The sequence below is a fragment of the Chiloscyllium plagiosum genome, unplaced genomic scaffold, assembly GCF_037043375.1.
Source record: "Chiloscyllium plagiosum isolate Xiang-an unplaced genomic scaffold, Cpla_swu_hap1 HiC_scaffold_3, whole genome shotgun sequence".
Taxonomy (NCBI): Eukaryota; Metazoa; Chordata; class Chondrichthyes; order Orectolobiformes; family Hemiscylliidae; genus Chiloscyllium; species Chiloscyllium plagiosum.
The window spans coordinates 13647964-13665156 of NW_028270141.1; the positions used below are offsets into that span (position 1 = coordinate 13647964).

The 17193-nt window shown below is 40.8% G+C and overlaps 1 protein-coding gene across 10 annotated transcripts in view; it reads left to right on the forward strand.

Moving 5' to 3' along the window:
* LOC122541001 (CYFIP-related Rac1 interactor A) overlaps window positions 1–17193 on the forward strand; it is a 216710-nt gene that overhangs the window by 72526 nt on the left and 126991 nt on the right. For 7 of the 10 annotated variants that reach the window (XM_087977589.1, XM_043677442.2, XM_087977590.1 and 4 more), the window contains exon 2: window positions 268–355. The exons of the other annotated variants lie outside the window; for them this stretch is intronic. The gene's annotated coding sequence lies outside the window, so the exon portion shown is untranslated. The remainder of the gene's footprint in view (window positions 1–267; window positions 356–17193) is intronic. 10 annotated transcript variants of the gene reach the window in all.

The window sequence follows — 17193 nt, forward strand, 5'->3', positions numbered from 1 at the left end:
GATTATTCTTCATGTTGAAATTGCCTACTTGCATTTTCTTCCCACACAACAAATACTCACTGGAGCTAACTGAATGTTGGTGATGCTAATATGTCAGTTTAAACATTGCCTTCATGAGAAAATACATAATAAAAACGAAACTTTAATTTTAAAATATGCAAAACTTTTTATATATTTAACTGGTACTTACAAGTGTTTTGTTTTGAAATATTCTTTTCAGAAGAGCAATAAGACTTTTTGTTTTTGCATGTGTGTCTTGTGCAACAGGTGTGAAACTTTCTTTTGAGAGCAATTATTCAAAACACAGCAAGCCAGGAAGTGGTGCGACCAAGAACCATTCATGTTTTGAACTAAGGTATGCTACGATCTAATTTACGAAGTCGTTAGACTGTCTAAAAAGGATGTATTCTGTCAATTTCATTTCAGGCTGTTGTCTCGCATGCGATGCAGTATGACTAAACAACATGCAATGTCTGCATTCATTGGCTGAACCAATTGTTGCTTAAATTTTTCATTTTATTTTATTGCATGCAAGTTGTTTCATATTTGTTATGGAGCCAAAATCCAGTTTATTTGCAGCATTTGAAAGCACTGACAGCATTCTGTTTATTTTTTAAAACCAAAACAGAAATTGCTGGTGAAACTCCGCTGTAATGGCAGTAGCTGTGGGAAGAAAGCAGAGTTAATATTTCGAGTCTGAAGATTCTTCATCAGAAATGAACATTTTTTTTTTTGTTTCGTTATCACGTGTAACTCTGCCATACTGCTTTGCTAAAATAACCTACAGAATGATAAACCATAACTTTCATATTTATATTCCTGGTGTTTTATGTATACCATGTTTGTAATGTTCTGTATTGTATTTGCATGCTGCTGCTGTCTTTGCAGGACAGACTGTATCTGCTTTAAATTGCAGACTATTTCATGTTATTGAGATGTTTTCCAGTCTAACAGTTCCCTGCTGAGTTTTTCTTCCTTATAACTCTAGCCACTGTTATTTTTCTCACTCCTATTGCTTACAACACTACCCTACGTAACAAATATGGTTTAACTCATTCTACAAGTTCAGGCCACCTAGTTATAGCATTCTGTCACTTCCCACATTCCCCGCCCACAGTTTTTTTTAAATTCTGTACTGTTTGTGACAGCTAGAACTCTGCTCATATTTGATTTCTTCAATTCGTTCTCCATGAGAGCTGCATTATTGTTAAGATTGAATCAAACTGAAAGCATAGATTCGATGCTTCCAATCTTTAACTTTTAAGCTATCTAACTTAAGCAGGCAGTTTCCAATCGCTGCTTTTTATGCATTGGGCAGATGGAATATAACATGGAAAACTGTAAGATTATGACCATTTTGGCAGGAAGAATAGAGGTGTGGAATATTATTTAAAGAGAGAGAGAGAGAGAGAGACTGCAGACATCTGCAACAGAGGGATTTAGGATTCATTATGCATGAATCACAAAAAGCAAGTCTTCAGTGGTGATAATTTACTAACAGGCATGATTATCCACCTAGGAAGTTGTGTCAATGATCATGAGTTCTCTGGATCGTTGGATGGCTGATGAGCCCAATCTGACTGCGAACTTGGCCTGTGTTTCCAGGAGGTGGAATTGGTCGAGAGATCACTGGCTTTCCTTTCTTCGGCTCCCTTCTAGGTCTCCTCTTACCGACAGGTATTCTCAAAGAATTGCGTCCCTCAGACAAAAGGCTCCTTCATGTCAGTTTCTTCTGAATGTCTCCCAAGCATTTAACATCCATGTTGGATTTCTTGAGATAAGCCTTGAGAGGGTCTTTGAAGCACTTCCTTTGTGCCCTTTCTCTCTTTTGAAAGCGTTCCTTGAGCTGAGTGAAGAAAGTTTGCTTCGGCAATCGAAACTCAGGCATCCTCAGCACATGGACAGCCTGGTGAGGTTGGTTGTAAATGATCATGTCCTCGATGCTGGTGCTTATTAGGTGCTTCAAGGACGTTGATGTTAGTATGCCCCCAGGTAATGTGGAAAATCTGAGTTGATTGGTATTTTTCCACAGCCTTAAAGTGGCATAAAAATGCAGTCCAAGTTTCGGAGCCATACAGAAGAGCTGAAAAAATGACTGCCTTAAATGCAAACAGTAGTATCAGCACAGATGTTTGTGGTCATCGATGACTCTTTCTTAGGATGTTGAGAGTGGTGCTCATGGATTGGGTGCAGAATTGAAATTGAATGTAGACAGCCTTCGATGTGAAATGGCTTCTCCTATAGGGGATGTATTTGGAGGGATAGACCAAATCTTGCCCTGGGACGTGTTGATAAAGAACTTGAGATTGAGGCTGAGACCAATTCTTTGTTTTTGCTATGCATCTGCAAAGGGTTTTTAGGAAGCTTGAAGATTCTTTTCCTGAGAGTACGGAGCTGGCATTGCCATCTGCATAAAGAAGTTCCAAAAATGATGTCAATGTTTCCTTTGGATGCCAACTGATTAAGATTGTCTACAGGTGGGCAGCAAGCCTTTCAATGTCTATACCAGAGGGAAGCATACTCCTGATGAAGATTGGTGACAATGAACCTTGAGAAAAGAGAATTAGCTGCCTTTAATTGCCTGAGAGAAGGTGGTGGTAAGCCATCTTCCACTGTGGAGTCCAAATGGTGTAGTTAACATCCACTTTGCTGTTAGAAAGGAAATTCCAGAGTTTGGATCTGTAACAGTGAAAGAATAGTAATATTGTTTCAAGTCAGGATCATGTGTGGCTTGGAGGGGAATTTGCATGTGGTGGGCTTCTCATATTTCTGCTGTCTTGTTCTTTTGGAAGGTAGAAGTTGCAGGTTTGAAAGGTGTTATTCAAGAAACCTTGGGAGTTCTGACATTGCATCTTATAGATGGCACACACTGCTTTGGTGATTGAAGGAGTGAGTGCTGAAAGTAATGGATGAGTACCAGTTAAGTGGAGAAACACTTATGGTGTGGTGATGTCACTAGACTAAATGCAGAAAACTTGTTTTTATATCCAGAACATGAGTCAAAGTACCGTAGATGCTAGAGATCTGAAATAGAAACTGAAATTGCTGGAGAAATTCAGCAGGTCTGGTAGCATCTGTGGAAAGAGAAATAAAATTAACATCTTGAGTTTGACATTGAATTAATTTAGAATTGAACTCAAAATAAGATACTTATTAGTCTCAAAATACTACTTCATTTGTGGAGAGAAAAATGGAGTCATAGAGATGAATAGCACAGAAACCGAGAGCCTTCGGTCCAACTCTTCCATGCCGACTGCATATCCTAACCTAATCTAGTCTCGTTAGCCAGCACTTGGCCCATATCCCTCTAAACCCTTCCTATTCATATACCCATCCAGATTCCTTTTAATGTTGTAATTGGACCACCCTCCACTTCCCTTGGCAGCACATTCCATGCATACACCACCCTCTGTGTAAAAACGTTTCCCCTTAAGAACCTTCCAAATTTTCTCCTCTCAACTTGAATCTAAGTACTCTAGTTCTGGACTCCCCCACTCCAGGCAAAAGACCACGACTATTTACCTTATCCCTGCTCTTCATGATTTATACGTCTATTAAACATCTATAAGATCATCCCTCAGCCACCCCTGCTCCAGGGAAAACAGCCACAGCCTATTCAGCCTCTCCCTATAGCTCAAATTCTCCAATCCTGGCAGCATCATGGTAAATCTTCTGAGTCCTTTCAAGTTTCACAACATCCTCAGTAGGAAGGAGACCATAATTGCGCACGATATTCTAAAAGCGGCCTGACCAAAGTCCTGTACAGCCGCAACATGACCTCTTAATTCCTATACTCAATGCTGTGACCAATGAAGGAAAGGGTGCCAAATGCCACCTTCACTACCCTATCTACCTGCACCTCCACTCTGAAGGAACTATGAACTTGCACTGCAAGGTTTCTTTGGTCAGCAATACTCCCCAGGACCTTACCATTTAAGTGTATAATTTCTGCTCTGATTTGCTTTTCCAAAATGCAGCACCTCATACTTATCTAAACTAAAGTCTATATGACACTTCTCAGCCCATTGGCTCATCTGATCAAGATCCCGTTGTAATCTGAGGTAACCTTCTTCACTGTCCACTACATCTCCAATTTTGGTGTCATCTGAAAAATTACTAACCATACCTATTCTACTCACATCCAAGTCATTTATATGAATGACCAAAAGTAGTGGACCTAGCACTGATCCTTGTGGCACTCTATTGATCACAGGCCTTCAGTCTGAAAAGCAACCCTCCGCCATCGCTCCCTGTCTTCTATCTTTGAGCCAGTTCTGTACCAATTTCTCCCTGTATTCTGAGATCTAACCTTGCTAACCAGTCAGCCATGAGGAACCTTGTTGAATGCCTTACTGAAGTCCATACGTCCACTGCTGTGCCCTCATCAATCCTGTTTGTTATTACTTCAAAAAACTCAGTCAAGTTCGTGAGTATGATTTCCCATGCACAAAGCCATGCTGACTCTCCCAAATTAGTCCTTGCCTTTCCAAATTCATGTCAATCCTGTCGAGTCCATCTCTGATCCACGTCTCTGTAATTGCTATGATATCCCTGTCCCATGTTCCCTACCATGCCCTGAGTTCATCTGCCTTCCCTGTTAGGCCTTTTGCGTTGAAGTAAATGCAGTTTAATTTCTCAGTCCTACTTTGTTCTCTGTTTTGTCCCTGCCTGCCTCCATGGAGGAGAAAGTGAGGACTGCAGATGCTGGAATCAGAGTCGAAAATGTAGTGCTGGAAAAGCACAGCAGGTCAGGCAGCATCCGAGGAGCAGGACAATTGACATTTCAGGCATGAAGCCCTTTCCTGATGAATGGCTCTAAGGTAATGAACCTGGCTGTTCGTGTTACATTCCCATGAGTGTCCATCGCCCCCAACATTTTCCAAAACAGCATACTTGTTTGAGATTTGGATAGCCACAGGAGAATCCTGCGCTACCTGCCTCCCTCTTCTATCTTTCCTGGAGTTAATCCATTTACCTGACTGCATCTGTGGCTTTTCTTCTCTTCCCACAACTGCCATCCAGTAAGAGATTATTGTACAAACTAGAATTGACCACATAGGAAAGGAAAAGGAGGGAGAATCATATAAAGTTCTGAGGGAGAATCCTATAAAGTTAGGCAGGAATTTATAAAAGAAGATCTTTTGAGGTTAGTAATATCTGGATTACTCCTGGTGCTACGAGCTAGTGAGAGTAGGAATTGGAGGATACAGCAGATGAATGCATGGCTGAGGAGCTGGTGCAGAGAAGAAGGGTTCACTTTTTGGATCATTGAAATCTCTTCTGTGGTAGCTGTGACCTGTACAAGGCAAACAGATTGCACCTAGCTCCTGTAAATTCCTTATTGCCTCTAACTGCTGCTCCAACTGATCCATATGATGGGATTCACAACACATTTCCTGCACTAATCATCAGTAACATGGAAGCTCTCCCTAATCGCCCACATCTGGCAGGAAGAGTACAGCACTCTACTAAAGGCCATCTTTGCTCCTTCACAATCTACAAACCCAGAAAACAGCCCAGCTTTACAACTCTTTAAAAACTGCTCCAGCCTAACTTGAGTACTTATGGTTAATATTTTTAAAATTTAATCAAGAGGCAGATTGCAATGAAACATATAATCAAGAAAGGATCCACTCTACTTACTTTGTAGATTTACAGCAAGATTACACTTAAAAAGTATGCACTTAACTACTCCTGTGCTGTGAGCTCTCTCTCTCTCAGGTTCCTTCAAGGTCAGCTGTGAATCTCACTTTTTTTCTAGATGCACTCCGATGTCCAGAGATACTTGAACTCAAACAGCAAAGACCGTAACTGTGCAAATTCACTGCTGTGTCAGACAGCACTGTAGGTTTCTTTCTGTGACCATGTAGTCATTACCTTTGTCTGTCATCCTTTTTAAAGTGCTGTTTTTTTGCTGTTTTTTTTTTCCCCCCCAAAGTTCCAAAACAATGCAACAGCATATAAAACAGCAATTGCACTCCACGAATTTGAGGAACTCGCCTCCAACACTGAAAATGCCTCAAAATAGGAGCAGCTCTTACAGCCACAATTTTTTCCTGTCCTCCATCTTGGATTACCCAGAATCTTGCTGCCAGACTTGCTGAATTTCTCTAGCAATTTGTTTTTCGTTATTCATTCTTTGAAGACAAAAGTTCAAGTTCCACTGTTGCACATGATGAAAATTGGAATTCAGAAAAAAGTTGAATTTTTTAAAAATTAGCCTAATGACCACCTTATATTCACTTCAATTGTTGTAAATATACACCTGCTTCACTAAAATCCTTTAGGGGAAGAAATTTGTTGTCCTTACCTGGTCTGGCCTGGTCTATTCCCACAGCAATGTGGTTAACTTTTAACTGTCCTCTGGGCTATAGATGTAGGCCTAGTCAATGGCACAGTCACCTTGTTAACCATTTGGATAAAATAGTTGTTTGGGCCAAGTTGATGTTCAGCTTCCTGTGTGTTCTTGGTGATGTACCCATTCATCATACCCTTGACTGATGCCTTGTGGATGGTGGACAGACACGGGGAGTCAAGAGATAACTTTGTCATCAGAAAATTTAGCTGCCATACATTTGGTCTCTTCATCTAAGTAGATTGAAAATAGCTGAGACTGCAGCATTGATCCCTGTATCCTCCTCTTTGATTTTTCCAATCTGAAAATGATGCATATGTGCCATCTTTGTATTTCCTGTTAACTAACTAATCTTCTGTTCATACTAATGTTATCCCTTACAAAGTAGGTTCTTATTTTGTACAGTGATCTTTGAGATGCGGCACCTTGCCGAATGCTTTCTGCCCCCGAAATCAAAGTACAGCATTCTTATTTCAAGGCCAGAACTGTTGATTCTTATGCTTCTCTGATGCTGCCTGGCCTGTGCATTTCCAGCATCACACCCTCGAATTTGGTCTCCAACATCTGCAGTCCTCACTTCCTACTACACCATTCTTACATCAAGGTAGAGGTAACGTCATTGAAGAAATTGCTGATGATGGTTGTGCCGAGCACACTACCCTGAGGGAATTCCTGTAGTGGCATTCTGAGATTGAAGTGATCAACTTCTTACAACTGCAACCTTCTTTATGCTAGACATAATTTCAACCAGTAGTGATGTGATGTATCAGCCTGATTCCCATTGACTCCAGCTTTGCTCAGGATCCTTGATGACACATTTGGTCAGAGCTGGCTTGATGTCCAGGAGAGTCATCCTCTTCTCAATCCTGGAGTTCAATTATTTTGTCCTGGTGAGAAATCACCCAACTAAAACCCAAATCTCCAATGCTGAGGAAATGGTCCTACCATCTATCCACAGGGTAATGTGGCATATCTGGAATCTCTGTGATAATGATTTAAACTCATTATCCCCAATTTTCCATTTTGTTTTAGGAAAGTACATGAATGATTTCACTGAGACAGGTATAGGCATCAAGATGCTTAGAGATAACCCACTGTTTACTTTTCAATATTGTCCTCTATGGCCTTACACAATGGACATAGGCCACTATTTAATATCTTAATACTTTAGATCTGTTGACCAGATTCTTTGTACCAGATCATGTATCCTAATGAATTGTAAAATTGGATATTCATTATAATTCCTCTGTTAACTTATCAGCTGCTGAAACCTTCATTCATACCTTTTGTTATTTCCAAACTTGCCCATTCTAGTGCTTGGATTAGTGGTGCTGGAAGAGCACAGCAGTTCAGGCAGCATCCAAGGAGCAGCGAAATCGACGTCTCGGGCAAAAGCCCTTCATCTGGAATAAAGGCAATGAGCCTGAAGCATGGAGAGATAAGCTAGAGGAGGGTGGGGGTGGGGAGAAAGTAGCATAGAGTACAATGGGTGAGTGGGGGAGGGCACCTCCATTCTAGTGCTTTCCTAGTTGGCATCTCATTTTGCACCCACTGTAATCTTGAGTTAGTTTAGAACTGTGCAATTCATATCCAATCCTAATTCATTTAACACTACTGGGAGGTTAACCTTTTAGTCACCTAAAGGCAGGGAGTAGGGGTGCAAATACAGGCATCACTTCTCCCAGTTGAGGCAATTTAACTAATTTGAAAACTTGTTGAAGGAGAATATTTAAAGGTGGAATAGTTAAAGTAGTAGTCAAATTTCAGAAGCTAGATTAGAGTGGTGCTAGAAAAGCACAGCAGGTCAAGTAGCATCTGAGGAGCAGGAAAATCGGCGTTTTAGGCAAAAGCCATTCATCAGGAATAGGGCTTTTGCCCGAAATGCCGATTTTCATGCTCCTTGAATGTTGCCTGACTTGCCGTGCTTTTCCAGCATCACTAGTCTAGACCCTGATCTTCAGCATCTGCAGTCCTCACTAATGCCTTGTTAAATTTCAGAAGCTGTCAATTTCTGAACAACTTAATGTGGGGTGCATACACTGTGCAACCAGTCACAACAGCAGAAGTTGCTGGAAAATCTCAGCAGGTCTGGCAGCATCTGTGGAGAGACGTCAATGGAGCCAGTCATGGTCGTTTGAGGGCATCAACCTGCCCTAATAAAAGATCAGGGAGCAAAGTGGAACTCTGCACCTGGTGGGTTGGTACCCTTTTGAGCTATGCATGTGGCAGGACAAATTGTTCTGACATCAGTGTGGTAGAAGAACAGAGGACAAGTTTTCCAATCACAGTAAGACAGCCATTTGCCTAAATGAAAGGTTGCAACTGGAATTGGGGTAGCAGCACTGAGGGGCAACACTGTGGAAAGGGTGGAACTATCGACATCAGGAGTGCATGCTTCCTCCCAGAGATGAATTTTGACCTGAAAACAGCTCCTATTTCCTGACTCCAGCAAAACTTTAGCCCATGATCTCTGATGTCCATTGAGTCAAAGCCCAACAGTACCTGTTTTAAGATGTTCATCTTTGTTTTCTAGTCCTTCCATTACTACACCTCTCCCTGTCCAAGTAACCTCTTCCAGAGCCACAACTCTGAGGTCTCATCACTTTTTTCAGCGTTAAACTGCTGTGAGTCCCCAATTTGAATTGACAGAAGTGTCTTTAACTGCCTGGGCACAAACTATATAAATCTTTCTGCTGACCTCTCTCCTTTTTTCTAACTCAGTCTTCTCCTTTACGATGCTTCTTAACCAATGTATTTGACCAGCCCTTTTGGTCATCTGTGTCTACAAGTGGCTCAATGTCAAATTTTGCCTGAGTTACCTTTTTGAAGTGCTTTAGAATCTTTTACTTTAGTAAAAGGTGCTTTATGAACACAAGCTGTTGTTCTGTGGATTCAGTTTGTATTCTTCTGAACCTTTGAACTGAAACAACCTTAGATTTCCTTTTGTTATTTTTCTATCCTGTTTTTGATGCTGTTCTCTTGCCTCTTGAGTTCCTTCAGCGCTGTTGTTATTTATCTGTTTTAATGTTTGCTGATGCTGCTTTGCTCAACTTGTCCTACAGAACTCTTCTATCACAAGTCCCTGCACTACACTGGATGAACTTGACTGCTCTGGATCAGCATAATTCTTTTCGCATGATAGTTTTATCGTTGGACCAGCCCCCTCATTTGCATTGACATGGATTTACCCTTCAATTACACTTGCCCTAATGGGAGGTATCAAAAACAACAATATAAACCATTTTGCCACTTGTCCAATTCTTAACAACTAACACTAATTCCAGAACCCTTACTGTTGCTTCTTCTGAAATTTTCTAACTCTGCTCAGACCAGGAATCAGTTTTTAGGTCGAGGTGTCTCAATCACTTAGTTAGGTTTATTGTGTCATGTTGTATTTCATAATATATTTTGGAATTTGTTTTTGTGAAAATAAATCTATGCATAGGCCTTAACAGTGTACACTTTACAGGTACTGGTATTAATACATGTAAACAATTCTTCCAGTAAGAAATTGTTTATCTAAATGTATAGCCCACCTTTTGCTAGGCCTCTCTTTTTACAGCATTCAGTTTAGCTCTACTCACGGTTCAGAATCGGACAAGCTAAACTTAATTCTGGCCTCTAAAATTGTGAAATCTTGTTATTAATGATGTGTGATAAATTTAGGTTCAGAACAGCATGCTTTTAGTTTGTAGGTGATAGTTATTCCACTTTAACTGCCAAGCATCGTTACAATTTGGGCATCCTCCCAGCATTGTTTGTTCATGCTAACAACTGCATGGCAGCAGGCCCACACTACCTGTGAACTGCTTCTTCTTTATGTTTCACTAAGATTGACAATTCTGATAACTGTAGATAGAATAGCAGCATGCTGTCAAATTGGATATTTCAAGCTAAGCTATAAATATTGCTGACTGTATGGGATAGGTTTAAACAGAAGCAGTACAAAAGGTTTCTTAAAAACATTTTGCTAGCTTTTGTAATGAGTATTGAATCACTGTGTATCTTTAAGGGAGAACCGGCTCAGCTTCTGGTTGGGAAGAAGATCACTGTCCAGAAATAGATTTTGCGTCTGATAAATCTGGGACAGTGTGGCCTCTTGGGTTACTTTGAGTCACAAAAGGGGAATTTTCTAAATTTTACTCTATAATGACATGCTGGTTAGGGAGATGGCGTTATGATTATAAATGACAGGTCTTTCCTGTTCAATACTTTATATAACAACACTTGTTCTACAGATTTGTTGGACCTTACCTCAGTACAGCTCTCCTTACTGCATCAATTTTACATTTTGTACATATCTTACATCAGTCAGCTTGAATCTGTATAAGATTGCCATTTATTGTTGAATTGAAACCAGTTTTGTGCTGTGGATCTGTGGCTACTCAAACTAGGTAAAAATGTTAAGCTAGTTTTTTGGAGCAATTATCTGCATTTCTTTAACTCCTTCAGCATAGAGAAACATTTAGGTAAGTCACAGAAGCCTAACAAATAATAGATAATTCCTCCTAGGAGAGATTGGTCAAAGATGTGCACAAGAGACTGGAGTCATAGGAGTAGATTTGAAGCAAAGAACAAGAATTCTAGGTTTTGAGTGGCACCCAATGCCCCCACCAGTGCAGGTCAATAAGTTGTTTATGTGGACTTTAGTGAAGCCTTTGACAAGGTTCCACTTAGTAGACTAATTTGTAAACTTAGATCATATAGGATTTGGCTTGCCAATTGGATACAAAATTGGATTGATGGTAGGAGAAAGAGGATGGTGGTGGAGGGTTGTTTTTTGGACTGGAGGCCTGTGAGCAGTGGTGTTCCACAAATATTGGTATTGGGTCCACTTTTGTCACTTATAGACCATTGGTACTGGGGAGGCACAGTGGCTCAGTGGTTAGCACTGCTGCCTCAGTGCCAGGACCCAGCCTCTGTGTAACTGTCTGTGTGGAATTTGCACATTCCCCCTGCGTCTGCATGGGTTTCTTCCAGGTGCTCCGATTTCCTCCCACAATCCAAAGATTTGCAGGTTAGGTGAATTGGCCATGCTAAATTGTCTATAGTGTTCAGGTATGTGTAGGTTAGGTGGGTTAGTCAGGGGTAAACGTAGAGTAGAGGATTGGGTTTGGTTGGTATACTCTTCGGAGGGTTGGTGTGTCTTGTTGTGCCAAACGGCCTGTTTCCACACTGTAGGGATTCTATGATGATTCATTTGGATGAGAATATAGGAAACACTGTTAGTAAGTTTGCAGATGACACCAGAATTGGTGGTATAATGGACAACGAAGGTTATCAAAGATTACAAAGAGATCTTGGTCAATTAGGTTAATGGGCTGAGGAATGGGTTTAATTTTGGTATGTGCGAAGTGTTGCATTTTGGTAAAACAAGCAAGGTCAGGGCTTATACAGTTAATGGTAGGCCCCAAGTGATATTGTAGAATAGAGAGAACTAGTCGTTCATGTACATAATTCTTTGAAATTTGCATCACCGGTAGACAGGGTGGTTAAGAAAGCATTTGGCATGCTTGCCTTCATTGTTCAGACCTTTTGAGTACAGGAGTTGGGACGTCAAGCTAAATTTGTACAGGATGTTGGTGAGGCCTCTTCTGGAGTAATGAGAGCAGTTCTAGTTGCCCTTCTAGCTGCCCCAATTATTGAATTGGAGAGTAGACAGAAAATACTTACCATGATGGTGCTGGCATGGAGGGTTTGAGTTATAAAAATAGGATAGGCCGGGACTTTTTCACTGGAATGTAGGATGTTGAGGGGTGACCTAATAGAGGAGAAAGTGAGGGCTGCAGATGCTGAAGATCAGAGCTGAAAATGTGTTGCTGGAAAAGCGCAGCAGGTCAGGCAGCATCCAAGGAACAGGAGAATCGATGTTTCAGGCATAAGCCCTGAAGAAGGGCTTATGCCCGAAACGTCGATTCTCCTGTTCTTTGGATGCTGCCTGACCTGCTGCGCTTTTCCAGCAACACATTTTCAGGGTGACCTAATAGAGGTTTATAAAATATTGAGAGGCAGAGATGAAGTGAATAGCAAGGTGTTTTTCTCTAGGGTGGGGTGGGGGTGGGGGGGCGGAGTTCAAAACGAGGGTGCATATTTTTAAGGTGAGAGGAGAAAGTTTTTTAAAAAGTCAAGGAGCAACTTTTTGTTTTGAGTGGTTCGGGTGTGGAATGAACTGCCAAAGGAAGTGATGGATGCAGATATAAAAGACATTTAGATAAGTGCATGAATAGGAAAGGTTTGGAGTGGTATGGGCGAAGCACAGGCAAGTGGGACTAGTTTGGTTTGGGAACATGGTCAGCATGGACTAGTTGGACTGAAGGATCTGTTTCCATGCTCAATGACAATGGCTCGAGTCATGGATGATGAGGGAAGTATCGGGATATTCGTGTTTTCAAGTTAAGAAATAGATGGTGGGAAGGCAGAAAGAAACGCATTGGAATAATTGACCGTGGGTATTACTAAAGTATACGCAAGAGTACAAATGTAGGGTTTCAGTGGTGTATGAACTGAGTGGTGGATGTAGAAATGTTGGTAACCTCTGCAGTAGAGTGGAATTGAGATCAGACCTTAGGTTAAGTCAAACAGGATACTGATGTTGCAAGGTTAGGGTTTAGCTTGGGTTGTTACTTACCAATTATTGGTGAAGGACAGAAATTATGGGGAATGTAGATGATGACCTTTGGTCCTCCTTGTTCTTCGTGGGAGAAGCATTGGTCTGATCTGTCACAAGATGGCAGACAGGCAGCCTTGACTTTGCAGATGCAGAAAAGGGGATGAATAGGGAACTACAAATGGATCAGTTGAAAGATATCTCATTGCAGAAGTAGAAAAAAGAACCTTTGTTTAACTATATTGTATGGATGTTGGTGCCAGGAAGTTGCAGACAGCATCAAATGTTTGACGTTCAGGAATGGCACACTGCAGACAGAATAAAGTTCTTTTAGCACTGTTCAAACAAAGTATTTGACCCTGACATCAGCACAGCACCTTTTATATTTACTCATAATCCTAAGCAGGAATACCATGAGTGGCAAATTAGAGTCAGCTTTGCATTTGTGTTCTGATCCACAGGAGACAGTTTAAGCCAATTTTGTCAGTTATTTAAGATTGGAATCTTACGGTCATGAGAGTGTGAGACTTAATTTCATTAATTTAGGTGAAAAACATAATAAAACATGACTATCTGAAATTAATATATGACGTTTGACCCCTTGCTTCCAGGTACCTTTTCCAATGATGAGAAACATAAATTATAAATTATTCTAAATTGGCCCGAAAAAATTGACTAAGGAATTCTCAGAATTCTTCGGTATTTGCATACTTAGACCTTTTCTTTAATCAATCATTGGTGTAATGCTGAAGAGTTGACTTGGTAAAACCTTTACTCTAAGCTTTTGTTTGCATGCTGTCTAAGATTTGAAATCTATAAAAGAGCATTTGAATGCAAAGAGTTTTTCATGCAAAAATGATGATTTAAATTTTGATGGAAGATCTCTCCCTTTTCATTATGTGCAGTGTAATAAAATAAGGCATCTTGGGAGTTGATACTTTAATATCCATGGCAGTAAATGCTATTATATTGCAAAGGATGATTATTGCTAAAGCCTGCATCCTGCAGATGCTAGCTCATGAAATTCAGATTAACATCAAAGTTGAACAGCTTAAGGAGTTTCTTAATAATCGCCTTTTTTAGCTGTGTGGCAGCGTCGGTGGATTAGAGCAGGTTAATTACAGTAAATTAGACAAGGTAGGAAATACAACCGTAGGTCAGTTTAGCTCAGAAGGGTGGTCGGTTTAGCTTAGTTGGCTAGATGGCTGGTTTGTGACGTAGAATAACGCCACCAGGGAGGGTTCAATTCCTTCACCGGCTGAGATTATTTTGAAGGATTCTCCTTATCGACCCCTCTCCTCACCTGAGGTGTGGTGACTCTCGGGTTAAACAACCACCAGTTGTCTCTAATGAGAGAACAGCTCTATGGTCTTCTAAGAGTATGAGACATTACCTTTAATTCCTTCACTCAATTAAGTTAAATGATTCCCATTTACAATTCCTGTCCCCAGTTTGTGTCCTGAGGCTTTGCTTATGTTTTACATCTAATATAAATGAGGAGCTTCTCAGAAAAAAGTTCTGAAGTAAAATCTAAACTCATACATTCATACCTTGTTGGTTTCAAAATATTAAACCTCAGGAACCATTTATTTACCAAATGCCCCCTGCCCCCGCAGGTTCATGACAGTGGAATTCAGAACGATATGACAATCTTTAGCATCCTACAGCATAGAACAAGGCTATTTGGCCCAAGTTTTAATAGAAGTTTTCAATTAGTTGCATTCCCTCTCTTTATTCATAATCTTAAAAAAATCATTTTCAAGTATGTATCAAATTCTTTTTGGAAGTTAGCATTGAATCTGTTCCCATCAAGTACACCTTTCCGCCTTCCTTAAAAAAAAAAGCTCAATGTTCAGACTGATTCTCATCTAAAAAAGGGATTTACAGAATCTTACATGGATTCATGCAGTTTTTGAACAAAATAAAATGTAATTCTGAGAATATAAATCCACCCCATAAACTTGTGTGCGTGCATGCAGATGTGCGGGGGTTTGAGTGTCAATGAGAGCGTATGTGTACGTGTGCGTGTTAAGGGGTATAAGTCTGAGAGGGTGTGTGTGTGTGTGTCTGGCACTGGGGTCACCTGTAGTGTGGCATGACCCCAAGGTCCCGGTTGAGGCTATACCCATGGGTAATGAACTTGGTCATCAGCCTCTGCCCAGCCACTGGGTTGTTGCCTGAAGTCCGCCTTGGAGGGTGGTCACCCGAAGGTCCAAAGTCGAATGTCCCAGACTGTTGAAGTGTTCTCTGACTGGGAGGGAACACTCCTGTCTGTTCATTGTTACGCTGTGTCCATTCATCTGTTGCCGTAGCCTCTGCTGGGCCTAATCCATGTACCATGCCTCTCAGGGCATCCTTGCCTGAGCGTATGAGATAGATAGCGTTGGCTGTGTCGCATGAGTATTTGACATATACATTGTGAGAGGTGCCCCACCATCACACATGGGGACACCTCCCACCTTGTACGTGGCAGGTACACTTCCACACTCTCTCACACACCCTCTCAGACTTGTACCCCTTTACGCACTCACTCACACGCATACACATACAGACAGTCTCAGCCCCTCATGCGCGCGTTAACACATACAAGTTTGAGGTGAATTTGTACTTGCAGAATTACATTTTATTTTGCTCAAAAACTGCATGAATCCATGTAAGATTCTGTAAATCCCTTTTTAGATGAGAATCAGTCTGAACATTGTGGTACAGACAGCCTCACACAGGGTACCTCAAACCTTCAATGCATTTTCTGGGCCAACATGGCACCCATTGTTAAAGTTCACTTGAGAATGTAACTTTAAGAAAGTTCTGGAATTTACATATGAAGGAATAAAGGAAAGCATGCCAAATGCTGCCTTCTACCTGCGACTCTACTTTAAAGGAGTTATGAACTTGCACTCCAAGGTCTCTTTGTTCAGCAACACTCCCTAGGACCTGACCATTAAGTGTATAAGTCCTGCTAAGATTTGTTTTCCCAAAATGCAGCACTTTGCATTTATCTAAATTAAACTCTATCTGCCGCTCCTCAGCCCATTGGCCCATCTGATGAAGATCCTGTTGTAATCCGAGGTAAACTTCGTCACTGTCCACTACACCTCCAATTTTGGTGTCATCTGCAAACTTACTAACTATACCTCCGATGCTTACATCCACTTATATATATACAAATGACGAAAAGTAGTGGAGCCAGAATCGATCCTTGTGACACTCCACTTGTAACCGGCCTCCAGTCTGAAAATCTTTATTATTTCCTGGTTGATATTCTCTTAAAGGATAACTATCTCAGTTTCTCTGCTTTCTCTACAAAAATGAAGGCTTTATTTCTGGTAAATCCCTTCTCATTGAGAATCAGGAAATAGCTTTTGAAGATAGAGAGCATCTTGGATAAGCAGCTTGTGCATTTCCACGTTCATTTATGAGGGTTCTTGAAAGTTACTCTCAGATTAATGTTTGTATCAACATCTAAATCAATGCATATTACTGGGGCCTAATTCTAGACCAAACTAGGTATACAAATTTTGTTTGTTAGAAGTTTCAAACATTTGCATATTACTGAGAATATGTATTTATCTTCATGGAACTGATTACGTTCCTTGCATACAGCACTGCCGAACAGGTATTGAGATCTAAGTTCATTGATGTGCTATAATGGCTTTAATTACATTGCGTGGCACTGCCAGCAATCAATGTCGTCAGTTTTCTATCTCTGGTGCAAGGTGGAATGGGATAGGAGCGCTGGAAGATATTCTCGTTTTCATATTTTCCTTTTGTCCCTCCAAACAATTCTAAATGAATGCTTTGTAGAGGGAACACTAAAGAGAAGTCCAATGACATTGTAGGCAAACAACCTAATTTGCATCACTGTAAGTGGCCTATTGGCCCTAGTGCACAATGTTGTGTCTCTGTTGTTCCCTTGCTGCTTACATCAAGCATGCTGAGCACCTAGTTTAACACTGTAAACCTGAGGCTTTTGGATCTATTAGCAGATGTAATGAATAATGAAATGCTTTTGGTAACCTCTGCACGTTTCCACTTATCTGCTGGAGTTGTGATTTCAGTCCTTCATGTCTGTGGGCTGCTCTCCATTGAAGCAACTTATATTGTCCCATTCTCTCCTGCCTTTTCCCCAAAGTGCTGTGCATTCATTCTTTTCAGGCATTCTTTTCATTCCAAAGAAGTGAAAATTCACATTTAGAACAAGCCCTTTAAGCAAAAGCTTTCCAGCTTGGTT